The 12,684-nt window shown below is 40.1% G+C and overlaps 1 pseudogene across 1 annotated transcript; it reads right to left on the bottom strand.

The window, feature by feature from the left end:
- Positions 1–12,060: 12,060 nt before the first annotated feature.
- LOC308438683 (DNA-directed RNA polymerase I subunit RPA12-like) lies at positions 12,061–12,432 on the bottom strand (annotated as a pseudogene). Its single transcript has one exon. The product of its transcript is annotated as a DNA-directed RNA polymerase I subunit RPA12-like (transcript).
- Positions 12,433–12,684: the final 252 nt, after the last annotated feature.

Here is a 12,684-nt window from a genome sequence, read left to right as displayed (position 1 = left end):
AAGTTTAGAAGGAAGGACAGAGTAATTCTCAGGTACTTCAGCAGTCTTCTTTCCTTCACTTGAGAGATCCCTGTAAATTTCTGTATGACTCCATGGATTATTTAAATTCCGAAGAAATCAGAAAATAGCACGAAGAGACAGGTGTTATTTAGAGAAGCCTGTAGTACCTGACTACCTTTCAAGATGAAGCATTCTTATGTTCTTCTCCTTCCTTCCACATGAAAAACAATCATGAAAATTAAAAATCTAATTTCCAGATAAGAGGGCAGCTACAAAACCTTGCTTTGAACAGAGCTTACAGTGAATGTGCTTTCCTCGGTGTTACTAAAGAGGCTCTAAATGTGATTACTAAATCAGTCTTTTAAAATATTTTATCAGTTACAAGATATTGTATAATGTGCTTTGATCCTATTCATCTTTTCTCCCAACTCCCTTGGAATCTGCCCTCCTTTTTCCTACCTACTGAACTTCATGTCCTCTTCCTTCCTTCCTTCCTTCCTTCCTTCCTTTCTGTCTCTCTTTATCTCTCTCTTTCTTCTTCTTTTTTCTTTCTTCCTCCCTCAATTTCTCTCTGCTTATCCTCTCAGAATTGTGCTTTTCATAAATTCTTGGATGTTTGGTCTTTTTGGTCTTATGCTGGAGTGTGATGAACTTACTAGGGGCTACACTTCTACAACAAACAAACCAATAAACAAAACCCCATGGGATTTTCCTTTCACAGAAGGAATTATTCATCATATATCCTCAACTACTGGGTGTAGAATTTTGTAGTCAAATCCCCTCTCTGTGTTAACATTTGGGATGGCTTGAACGTTCCCAGGTTTTATGCATGCTGTCATATCCACTGTGAGTTCATATATGAAACTCCCATGCTCAGTACAGATGACACTATTTTTACATTTACCTACCACCTCTACCTTTATACCCTGGTCATCACCTCTTTTGCAATGATCGCTGAGCTTTGGAAGAAGGATTCTTAATATAAATATCCCATTTAGAGATGAGTACTCCATTGCCTCTTATTCTCTGAGCATTGACTGGTTTTATAGCTCTCTGTTCATTACTCTCTATGATCTATTTGCAAATAGAAACTTCTCAGATGAAAAGTGACAGATGCACTGATATGGACATAACAATAGGTCCTTAGGATCATTAGGAGTCAATTGAGATGTGGCTCTTTAGCAACATAACAGTAGTAGGATCTCCCCAGGGCCTATGTCTGGACCAGGCACAGGTTCTTGGCTCAGCTATGGTGTCAAGTATAGGTTTTATTTTGTGGAACAGGTCTTAAAAACAATAAAAAAGTGTTTGGTTACTCACATGATATCGATGCCATATAACTATTTCATCAGTGAATATATATTTCTAGAAAATCATTATATATTACTGAGACATCTAGATAGCTTTAAGCCAGCTTAGAATATATAGGAAGAGATCCTGTTTGTCTCAGAACAAAAGAAAAAAAGGGAGGAAGGAAGGAAGGAAGGAAGGAAGGAAGGTGAAGTCCTAGCTATTTAGTTATTGTAAATTTGTTTGTAAAATTTTATATATTGAGTCAGGTGATTAAGTTAGTTTAAAAGGACAGCCTTTCTGGTAACTCCAAACCAAAAAAATAAAGTGAATATGTCTCAATTTACAAAATGTAATAACATTTTGTTCATAAATGTTTTCTACATAAATGTTGGAACAAGAGAATAAATTAATGGCTTTTAACCATCAATATAATGACAGGTTTGTAGGGAGTGGCATAAGCTAACCATCCAAGTACAAGCCTAAGGGAACAAGTGTCTTGTCAATGTAAACAAGAAGAGCCACCAGAAAGAAACTCAGAGGATGAGTTAGGTGACAGTGTGTTGGCCTTAAATGGGTAGACATAGCAGGTGTTCTCAAAAGTCAGGGAATAAAGATACACCTCTTCTGCTAGTCAGTTCAGAGACAAATCACACACACACTGAGAACTAACACAACACACTATATTCTGCCTCACCTCCTTCTTTTCTAGCATGAAAGATTCTGAGTCATCCTCTCCTGAGCACCATCCATTACTATTCTGAACAGGCTTGGACTTGTTTTCAAGGGACAGCTGGGCCTGGGGACCACGTATCACTTCAATGTCATTAATTGTGTTATGAGTCAGAGCTGTAATGAAGACAAGTTTTGGTTCTTGTTAACTGTCAAGGGAAATGCAGACGTGAGACACAAAAGCCAAAGAGGGAGGGCAAGTAGAACAGATTTGCTTTGTTTATTGGGCCCATGTGGTCATCAGATAAATGGTCAGCATCATGGGACTCTTGTGTAGACAGACCTCCAGTTTGTTTTTTTTTTTTTTTTTTTTGTTTTGTTTTGTTTTTTCTACTCCCAGAGGCCCTTAAATGTCACTAGCTTTCACCCAGAGTGGCTCATTAGTAACAGGAAGAAGCATAGTGAATAAAAGTGGACTCAAAAATAACCATAGAAACAAACTTGAAAGAGAACCAAACTGGAGATTGTGTTCTCTGAAAACCAGGCTAGATCCTTATGTGAAGATAGCAAAGATGTAGAGTTCACTGGGACATCTACATTGAAGTGTGAAACTTCAGAGGATGATAAGCATGTGTGCCCTGACTTGCCAATCCCACAAAAGCCTAGTATGCACTTTGTCTTGAATCTGGTAGGTTAGACTATATACAAAACATAGACTGTCCAATCTATCACCTCCATCGATTTGAAAGTCCAATTGAACGTGTAGGATTCTCAGCCTCTCTAATATTTATCTGTAACCCTCTCAGACTTAACATTCTCTCCTTGCTTTTGGCTTATACACTACTAGACCCAGCTGCAGTCTTCCTTGGTTTTAAAACTCCCTGGTTTATTGTATTGTTTATAGCCAGCATGAGGATCACCTTCAGTCCTTGGGACAGAATGCACTATGACACCATTTGAGGTAGTTAGGAGGTACCTGGTGCTTAGACTCCTTAAGGACTCCACTCCTGAGCAAGGTCATAAATCCTAGCACTTTACAAACCAAAGCACAGGAAGACACAACATGAGATCGAGATTCTCTTTAGCAGAGATTAGAGACTCCTGAGGGAGAAGAGGCAAATGCCACCAAGCTTGGTTATCCTCATCTTGCTCTAAAGCTGGGAAAAGCCAGGCTAGAGGAGAAAAAAGAGTAAGCCACACCTGACTTCATTCCAGAGAGTTTAAGAGAGGGAAAGAAGGATTTAAGTATTTGCCTCCAACACAACTTAGAAGTTAATGAGTACTTGTCAGGAGTAAGACTGCTTGGGTCCAATCCAGCTCCATAGTTTGTTTACTTGGCAACATAGCTGACCACTCTTTGTGTTCTGTTCCTCTTTAGCAAAATATGAAATGTTGCCATCCTTTGGATCCAGGAGATGCCAAGGACTGGGACCTTGGCAAGTTCTTAACCAGTCTGTTTTTGGTAAACACCAACTAGGAACAGGACCTTTCCCAGCTTTACCAATCAACAGACATAAAGATCAAATACATTGCAAGCAAATAAAGTTAAGTCCTGTTATTTCTTTAAGCCTTAGACCTACTTGTATGTTGCAACCCAACTTAGTAACATGTTATCTATTCAAGACAAGGTTTCTGTTCTGGGATCTCCAACACTGAACCCCACAGAACCAAGGAACCTGCTCATTCAAGCAAACACTTCATGGAGAACAAAGGACAAAGTCCCAGACCCACCCATTTCTGTAGGAACTCTTGTCATTGGGTGTCTTGTGATGTTAGTAGTGCTGACTCCTGAGTTGCTCTGAGCTGCATTTCTAAGCTTGCTAAATCTTAAAGCTACCTCAGCTTTCCACATTGAGATTAACACTGCCCCAGCAACCCAGTGTGGGAGTGTAACATTTACGAAGGGAAATAACTTGAAAGTAAAGGAGGCCAAAAGGCATAATTACCGCAGGCAACTGTTTTGTTCATTCAGTGTCTGTAGTGGGTTTTAAAGCCTTATAATTTGCCACAGCTCAGAGCAGTTTAAATCTCAGCTGTGCTCCTCTGAGAAATCGAGATGCTTCCCTTTCTTTATTCCTTCTGACAACCTATTCTTTTAATATCATCTTTGCTCTAAAATGGCATAGACCCTGCTCTCCCTTCATCACACACAGAGAAAGTGCTGACAGCAGCGCACATCTACCTTTGCACAAAGCAGCAGAGCAAATACATCCACCATGAGTGGAGCAATTCCAAGTGGGTACCATTTCTCTCAGGTTCAAGTATCAGTTTGCTTGTTTTGTGGCTGTTAATCACCTCTTAAGCAAACAATTGCTTTATCCATGTACCGTGCCTCATTTCACTTTCAAATTATGTGTGTGTTTTGCTCCTAACAGCTTATTACAATCTATAATTAACAATTTTACTGAAAGCAGAGCGGAGCATTAAGAGAACCACATACTACCTGAGAAGTAACTCGAAACAGAAGGCCTCTGTTTTCATTAGAGATTTGATGAACTGCCTCTTTCCCCCTTCTCTGTTGCACGCTGTCATCTTCAGAAATCCCCAAGCATAGACACAGAAAACTGAAATACTTCACATTTTGGCAAAATTTCAATTTGTTACCTTCACTTCTATAAAAGCTTAGAACCATAAACTAGACTCAGTTTAGAATCCACAAGAAAACATAGGAATGTTCAGGACTAACCCCCAGAGCAAGGAAGGTTTCTAGAAGCAACACAGCAAAGCTCCCAGATAATCAATAACATATAAGGAAGTCAGGGGCTAGTGTGACAAACTATTCAGTCTTCTTTGCAAAAGCCCATGGGAAAGGGAAACAACAACAGGGAATGATTAAATGGTTAAAAGTGAAATTTCCTGGAATGCTTTAGAACTTAGATTATTTACCCAACCCGTGGTACATTTCCAGTCTAAACCAGTTGCATTCTTTTTCTCCATCTTTCACTTTATTCAAAGGAACCTGAGCATGCAGCAAACCTGATTGAAAATCTCATTCTTGGAAACAGTCTTAAGACAATGTGATAAAGTCTTCTGCTGTGTAGACATCAGAGATATGTTCTGGCACAAATAACCCATGTTTCCCTTCAACCACTGGAGAACATTCTCTATAGGATGTGTAAAAGTTATAAAGGACACAGAACACAGTTCTTAAGGTCTGTGTTAATGGCCTGGGGTAGGTCCGTTTGCCAACCACATAGCCAACTAATTCTTGCCTGAGAGCCAGAAAAGCGGCCTTTAGTTTGAGACAGCTTTATAAGCCTGGATCCCATCTCCTTTTCTTTTCAAGTACAAGCTTGAAGTCCTTCTATGCTGCTCTTCTGAACCCAATTCTGAAATGACCCAGATACATCTCTTGTACCCTCAGAACATTCTACTATTGAAGCTGCCCAGCCTTCTCTCTCTTACTTTATTTTAGTATGAATAGAAACTAATTGAATCTCACCACTTGGTCTTCAAGAACATATCCCAATTCAAGGTACAATAGGAGGTTGGGATATATCTCCACCAAAACGCCATATAAGCAGAAAGGTTATTTTTAGCTGAAGCAACTGAGTTATAGCAGATGATGCAACCAAAACCTTCTATCCACTCTGATCTGTAAATTCCCATTTTTAAGGTAATGCCCCTAGCTGTCTGAGAAAAGTCTGAGAGGCCCTTACTTACTGTAGCCTCCTACCAGACTACAGAAGGCAAAAGAAGCCTCACAAAAGTATATCCCATTCACTTCCCTGTAGGTTGTTATCCATAAAAGTCAAACTAGCTCCCCTTTGTCCAGATTCTTCTCTGTACACTTACTATTCTTTTCTAGAATGCTAGATTCGACCCATGTTATAATCAGATGTCAGATCTTTGAGCATCTTATACTGCTAGGCCTTCTGTGCATGGTGATATTCATTTTTCTTGTTTATCTTTTGACTTTTTAAAGAGCCCCATGAACAGAACTTAGGAAAGTAGAAGAAATGTTTTCTTTTTCCCCTTTTTAGTTTTTATAATAAATTTTATAACTTATATTTTGGGCTTTGGATGGGGACAGCAATCTTGTTCTCCTATCCTCTTACCCAGGCTTCATGCTCTGTTTCTGTTATAGATTTCTGAGATGATGGCCAAGAACTGGTAGTTTGAGAAACTCTTGACATGAAACTGGTCATTATCTCTTTCTAGAATCGGATATAGTCCACAGGCTAATGTAGGTCAAATTAGGGGAAAGGCAGGAGTCACCCAATTTGAGATGGGCTAGAGGAGGATTTATAAAGTAGGCAAGAGTCAGTTGTGTACTATTAATGAGTGACACCAACAGACATTGAAAAGTTGTCCTAATCCACTGGACAGATAGGAATACACACACACACACACACACACACACACACACACACACACACACATATATTACATATATTTACAAAAATAACATATCAATGATGTTGACATAGAATAGCTGCCCAAGCCCATGTACATGTGCACTGTCCAGAGAATGTTTTTGTTTGTTTCCATTTCTCAAGTTGTTCCTGGTTATGTCAAATGAGAGAACTGCCTCTGATGACTATTAAGATTCTCAGTGTCCAAAGATTGTTCCACATGTAATAAATGAAAATGCATCTGATAAACTAGGCAGTGTGGGCTTTAACTGAAAGCCTTAAAGTCAGAGTTGAATAGTGAAGCAATGGGAAAAAGGAAGATGATGCCGAACACTCATGAGAGAACTGATGTGTGTAAAATGCAGAGGAGAAAAAATTCACCTGTGAATTTCAGTTTCCACAAGAAACATTTTTTGAGGAGAGAGCCAGGTCACTGCCATCAAATCTCAGGAACTGCCCACAGAAGGCTTAGCATCCAGAAGAGCCTCACAAGCACTCTCCCATCTGAGACCACAGTGAGCCTGCAACACACCCTACTAGCTGTCTCGGGAGGGAATGCCAAGACGTTAGGGCACAGATAGCATGGTGATCTTTGGGAAAAGGTCCATTCAGGCCCAGAGAGAGAGACAGGTCACTGCCATCAGGACTCAGGACCTGCCTTCATATGACTGAGCAACCAGAAGAGCCGCAGAAGCGCTCTCCCACCCGAGCCCATGGAGACAGAATGGAGTCACCACCATCAGAACTCACTGCCTGCCCACAAAGAGCCAAACACCCAAGAGAAATCTCCCTCCTGAACCCTGCCTTGTGAACCTGGTCTAGATAAGGTCTGGCTCTGCAGTCCTGAGAAAAACTAGTATGAAGGTCAGTGTGTCCCAAAACAGAGTGGCCTAGAGTTGAATCATATCCAAAATAGGCAGAGTGTGCCAATTTGAATGAACCAATAAAATTGCTATGTGCCTGTTGCTAACTGCTTATGTGATTTTCCCTAAAAATATGTTTTCGTAATTGAGTTTGGGGTCGACTCCTCTATCTCCTGGGTGAGATATGTGTTGTCCCCAGAGCTCTGGTCTTCTCCCCTCCCCAAATAAACCTCTTGCCTGATTTCAGCAAGATAGGCTCTCTGTGAGTTCTTGCGTTTGTGTTATCCCGATACAAGAATGAGGGGCTTCCCCAATTTGGGGGTCTTTCAGTACTATTGCTCATGCCAAGAACTACTTATTGGCAAGAACCAAATAGAGATGTCTCCTCAGAGGCTGTACGATAGTCATATAGATATAGCTGAGCATGCTTGCAGCTAACCATCAGACTGTACATGAGGAATTGCTAAATAAAGGACTGAAGGAGCTGAAAGTGGTTGCAACCCCATGGAAAGAATGACATTATCAACCAACCAAACCCTCCACAACTCCCATGGACTAAAATACTAATCATTGAGCACATATTGAGAGACCTAGGGCTCCAGTTGAGTATGTAGCAGTGTTTGTCATCAAGGAGAGAAGAGGCCTTCTTTGGTCCAGTGAGGGTATGTTTTCCCAATGTAGGGGAATGCCAAGGGACTGAGGTGGAGAGGGTGATCTGGAGCAAATGCACTTTTTGGAAACAAGTGAAGGAGGAGGGGGGATGGGAGCAGGGAGGGGGAAGGCAATAACATTTCAAACGTAAATATAGAGAGTATCTAATTTTTTTTTTAAAAAAAGAAGCATTTTTTAAAACAGCAGAAGGTGTGAGGGCTGAGTTAGGCATTCTCAGACTCTTAGTGGCTGGTTTGCTTCACAGATGTTCCTTGAAGGAAAAAACAAGAAAAAAAAATGATGATGAAAAACCATTCTTCAAAGCAAGAAATATTGTGACTGAAATTGCATTCATGAAATTCTCTGATTTAAAAAAAAATCAATGTGTCAGATCAATTTTTCTTAAACAAGTTCATCATACGCCAGAGCAATGAGCCAATCAATAGGGAATGTTTTTCAGCCACATCCTAGCCTTCCCACTTCTGTAATTGCTAGAGTTTTATATTGACAAGACATAGGATACTTTGAAGGCCGAATTGATCCATTAGCCTGTGGTGCTACGAGCCTGGGCCGCAATAATGCGGTATCCCTCCAGGGACCTGGGGTGAAATCAAATAGGAGGTAAGCCATTACATTATGCCTTTGACCCTGCAGGAGCCTCTATTGGAAACCTGGGAGAGAGGAAAACAAAAAAAGAATTAGGACCTTATGGCAGAGGATGGAACACAGCATGAAGAAGCAGACAACAGTGCCTTGGGAGGGAGAAAATGCTGCAAAATCCCCAGCCTGGCCCATTAAATAAAACCTTCAGTGAGTTTCTGGTAAAGGGCAGTAGTTACGGAAAAGATAACAAGCTTAAGATGTTTCTGAAGGGGAGCTTGCTTATCAATATCATCTTGGTGTTGAAACTTAGCTTATGGGTTGTATTTAACAGCACTGAGAATAAATATGTGTGCCTGGGGCAAAGAAAAAAGAAAGCCATGTAGGTTGATGTCAAGGCGATACACGATTGGACAGTAGAGAGTGGGGTGCGGACAAAGTTTTGGTAAGGTGGAGAAAAGATGAAAGTGACAGATTCAAGAAGGAGCAACATGAAGGCAGACATATACGTTTCTCTTGGCACACCTCTATATGGATAAAGGTTGCTATGAATATTTTATAAGGGGTGGAATTGTACAGGATCACTTGACTTATCTAGGTAGACAAATTATCTCATACCAATTGGATCATAGTATTTTGATGTGTTCTTTGATGTGGCAACTTAATGGAGTTCAATAGAGGGTGTAGGGTTGGGATGCACAAGCCTGCCACAGAGTTGGGCTATGTGTGTGCAAGTTGTGGTAACAACCCACCAAGGGAAAGTGAATGAAATCAACACTTTTATAGGGTCATGGACCACCCCTATAAAAAGCAGCCAGGGTGGGTGAAGGGGATTGCATGGTAGAGAAAGAGACTAGGTGTCCGGATCCACACTAGAGTGTCTCCCATGGAATGAAACTGGACAGGACCAGCAGTTACAGATTCTTCTTATTTTTACTGCAACAAAGCCACATCTAGTGTGGCTAAGGAGAAAGTGCAGGGAGGATGGGGACAATGTCTACCTTTTGCCAGAAGGTACATCACATACAGCATCTTGTTTGTAAAACCTGATGTGATTTTGTGTTGCCAGAATAGGGATTATAATACACAAAACACCTGTGAGAAATTAGCATTCACTCATTACAGAGAAATTACCATATAGAACCAGATTATATTGCCCTCTGTAATATAGAATTAAGCCCTCATAATAGGAAATAAAATCCAACAGAATGTACTCTACAACATTCCAATAAAAAGCTATGATTTCCTCATTCATTGGTGCTGGTAACCTGCTAATCAAAGATATCCATTAGCTGCCCTCTATTTTCCAGTTACACCAACTTCTCCTGAGTGTCTACAGAAAGCAAATTTGCACCGGAGATGGAAATCCCCCACTACACTCTAGTATGCTTAACCTTCAGCTTGGACATGGAAATTAGGCATGCCTTACTAACACTCAAAAGCAAAGCTCTTATTGTTCTCAAATACAAGCAAGTGTAGCTGTGTTCACTATATTAGTTGCAGAAGAGCTGGATCTAAGTAGCCTGTTGGCATATGCTAACTACTTACTTAGGTCTGACCTCAGCATAGGACATGTCTGAATTTTTTGCTATAATATGTTGGCAGAAGGCACCACAAAGAACACTTACCTGCTCAGAAACTGATGTCTTTTTTCAATTTCCATGAAAACCTTACTTAATTAGCTCATCTGGGTATTCACTCAGTATGCTTTACAATCAGAGATGAACTGGGAGTTTATGCAAATACAATTCCACTGTTTTGTATGGTCAACAGAAAGTTGCCTTTCAGTGTTCCACATAAGAAGTTAGACATGGAGAGAAGAAAATGCCAAGATGATGACTATTTCAATAATAAGTTTGTTTACTATGGTAGAAAGTAATCGTCTTGATAAAATGACATGTACTTTGTAATATATGTAACTGATGTTATTTTCACTAAACTTTAAAAACCAATAGATGGTTCAGTGAGAGCTAACTACAACCCTGAGTTTTGGATCCCAGCACCTACATGGCTCACAACCATGATCTAGAGGGATTGAACCTCTGACCTTCACATACAGGAGCACCTGCATATTTATGTGCATATATCCACACATAAATAATTCAAACCAAATGGAATAATAAATAAATTATGAAAAATTAAAACTGCATGTAGAATCAACTGTGGTCTATGGTAATCAAACAGTAGCTTATCAACCTTTCCTGAGTTACAGGCCTGTGGACAAACCTATCATTCAGATCTAAGTTTAAAGATGGGGGAAGCATTGTCCCTATAGAAAATAAAATAACGGGCTCCTGTCAAAACTCGCATCAATGTGTGTGATGGAAATAGGTTTTTGGGGGAGAGGCATGAGATTTGTTTTTGCAAAACCAGCCCCTTGGCAAATATATTTTTAACATTATGAATTTATCTCAGATAAGTAATTTGGCTTAGGAACTGACTGGTTACATAGGTGTGTAAACGGCTCTGAATTCTCCTTGTTCAAAGTAAACATGGACAGATGGAACGTTTAGAAATGGAGTTCTGCACCAGATCACGAGGGCCAGGATGTCTAGACATTATACTCCTGAGCCTTGAACTTCAGGAAGCACTCTAGAATTGTGTGTCTATCAAATCTTTGAAAGTCCCTGAGATGGTATTCATTGATTGTCACTACCCTGCCTCACAACACAAAGAGATACCTAAGCTGAACTGAGAACCCAAATTTTATTATGAAGCCTATAAAATATTTCCATTTTAATAAACCTTCTAAATTATCGTACGATAGTCTGACAAATGTGTTTTGCATTTAAGTCCTGCAGAACTTATTCTAAGAAACACAGGAGAAGTGTCTGTTAAGAAGTACATGAGGAAAGACAGATAAACAAAAGATTTAAAATCCAGTAAAGGCAACTGAAAGAGGCTCCCGACATAGAAAAGATAACCATGAGGTGGATACTGTATACAGCAAGTATATGTGTGCCTATAATATGTATGTTATCGTTGGCATTTCATAGAGTGAGGAAAACCGTTGTCAATAGTTTACACCGAAGGCTGTGCCACAGAGACAGTACGTTGGTCACAATCCACCACAGTGCTGCAATGGTTTCTAGCATTTACTTTCTCTTTAGTTTCCAGATGGTTTAAATGTGAGTGACACTTATGTCCTAACTACACCTTATACATTTCTCATTTTATTAATTTTTGTCAAATACTTTCGATTAGTATGCAGAGGGGTTGTCAATATTGTCTTTTTTTGTTTTTCAATAAATTCATTCTCTTGCCCTGTGTACTATTCTTTTACATTCCATTTCATTAATCTCTGCCGTGTTCCTGGTGGTTTCTTGTCATCTGCTGCTCACAAATTTGGCTTGTTTTTGTTTTTCTAAGAATCTGAAGTGTACTGTTAGGGGTTTGTACATACTCTCTCTTTCTAATTGTTTTGGTTTAAGGATGTTTACCTATACTTCTTTTTTTTTCATAAAGAAATAACTTTAGTAAATTAGCAAGGGAAAGGAGTATTCTGGGTCAATAATCTTATTCTGAGATCAAAGCATGGAACCAGAGAAGGCCGAGAAATCATCAAAGACCAGTATCTTCACTTCCAAGAGGAGGGAAGAATTGTTGCTGAGTTGCCAGAAAAAAAAGGGTCAACAATCTTCCTTTTCCTGAAACTTGCAGTTGATACAGGTATAGAAGACCGTCTGTCCTTTATCAGCTGAGCGCATCTGTCTGGTGTGGTATGCCATTCCCTCGTGATCACATCAAGGGCAGTGCCTGTCAACCACGGGTCCCTGGGACTCAGGGCCCTCGTCCATAGACATAGGTATGGCAGCCCCCAGTTTGTTGAACACTACTGAGGTCTTCACAAACTTCCCTTCAAAATCTCGCACATCAGAGGAGAAGCCACCACGAGGGCAGATGACAGTATCCTGAGCTCCAGGCAGTGGCAGGACTGAGCCACAGTCTGGGCAAAACTCCAAATCTGATTGAAAGTTGGAGCAGGGGTGGGCCAGTTCCATGGGGCATGAGAGCTGAGTCGTCCTCGCACTCTATCTTCTGGTCACAGCCTTACCTATACTTCTTACAACTGTCTTATCAGTGTCCCAAAAGTCATGTGAAGTTGTGCGTTCAATATCATTTGATTCTAAGATTCTTACAATTTCTTCCATAGCTCACTGGTCATTCAATAGTCTCTTGTCATTTCTATAAAAGTGAAGTTGTTTGTTGTCTATTTTTAGTTATTGATTTCTAAACCTAATCTATCACTATCT

This window comes from Micromys minutus (assembly GCF_963924665.1).
Source record: "Micromys minutus genome assembly, chromosome: 28".
Taxonomy (NCBI): domain Eukaryota; kingdom Metazoa; phylum Chordata; class Mammalia; order Rodentia; family Muridae; genus Micromys; species Micromys minutus.
This window is presented reverse-complemented; position numbering and strand designations above follow the sequence as displayed.